The 1,249-nt window shown below is 49.5% G+C and overlaps 1 pseudogene across 1 annotated transcript in view; it reads left to right on the top strand.

Annotated features, from left to right (window-relative positions):
• LOC308308985 (exonuclease 3'-5' domain-containing protein 2-like) overlaps positions 1-1,081 on the top strand; it is a 7,657-nt pseudogene extending 6,576 nt beyond the window's left edge. The window contains exon 3 of the transcript in view: positions 461-1,081. The product of the transcript in view is annotated as an exonuclease 3'-5' domain-containing protein 2-like (transcript). The remainder of the gene's footprint in view (positions 1-460) is intronic.
• The last annotated feature ends 168 nt before the right edge of the window (positions 1,082-1,249 follow it).

The raw sequence follows: 1,249 nt of genomic DNA, 5'->3' as shown, positions 1-1,249 counted from the left end.
CTAGTAAGCTTTACAGCTTATTTACACAGGAACCACTTCAAGTATCTCATATAACATTGAAAGACAGAAGGATAGAGCATAATACTTTACATAGGATAACATTAATTACAAAAGCAGGAAAACATGGTGGCTTAGTCTATTTACAAGTCTCAAGTAGCAGTAATTGTCATTGATATAAATCACGGGCCAAAACATGGCCCATATCTGTGTGGCAGGTTCAGATAGAGATCTCCATGTATGGGCATACAATATATTGTATGTATAATAAATTATGAATACATATTATTATTAATAAAGGATAAAATAAAATAAAAAGTCCATATATTGGCATTCCCAGAAAAAAGAATCCCTTTTATGCCTATATATGGAGATGAAAAGGAGGTTGAACGTTGAAGCTGTTAATTGTCAAACTGTGACTGCTCAACTGTCTCCTCCTGTTGGGCTGCCGTCTCCTAAGCAGCTGCTGGGGGTGAAGCCTGTGATGGTGAGCTGTGGCCCTCGCTGCAAAAGGAACCGTCACTCTTTCCGGTCCTCGGCCTCGACTGTGAATGGGTTTCAGTGAACTGCAAAACCTCTGCAGTCTCCCTGCTGCAGTGCAGATTGCATCCTCCTCAGGGCTTTGCGTGCTGGTGAGGCGTGTGTCCTTCCGTGGTGGCCAGCAGTCCCTCCCACTCAGCCTGATCGAGGTCCTCTGCGACCCCCGCATCCTGAAGGTTGGCGTGGGCTGACCCGGGACTACGGCCTGTCTTTGAGGCACGCGGTCGACCTGCGCTACCTTGCCTTAAGACACAGGCAAGTTAGTGTTAAGTTACTGAATCATGGCCTCAGTCTGCAGTCGCTGGCTGCGGATGTGTTGAACGTGTCTCTGGACAAATCCTTGAAGTTGCGCTGCAGTGACTGGGAGGCCGACCAGCTGACCCTGGAGCAGATGACCTACGCAGCTAGAGATGCCCAGGTCACCCTGTTCTTCCATCTCCTGGACCTTGATGCTGAAGCCAGCTCCCTGACAACCACTGGCAGCACCTACTCTCAGCTGGCTGCCCGCTGCCAGGGCCTGATGGACGTGCCCTTCAGACAGTAGATGGTGTTGGACGGAGAGGAGAACATCCCAGATGGACGTGCCCTTCAGACAGTAGATGGTGTTGGACGGAGAGGAGAACATCCCAGATGGACGTGCCCTTCAGACAGTGGATGGTGTTGGACGGAGAGGAGAACATCCCAGATGGAGAGAGGAGAGTGAGACTTGTAA

This window comes from Nannobrachium achirus (genome assembly GCF_963921795.1).
Source record: "Nannobrachium achirus genome assembly, chromosome: 1".
Lineage (NCBI taxonomy): Eukaryota > Metazoa > Chordata > Actinopteri > Myctophiformes > Myctophidae > Nannobrachium > Nannobrachium achirus.
Note: the sequence above shows the minus strand (reverse complement) of the source record. Positions and strands in the feature narration are given on the sequence as shown.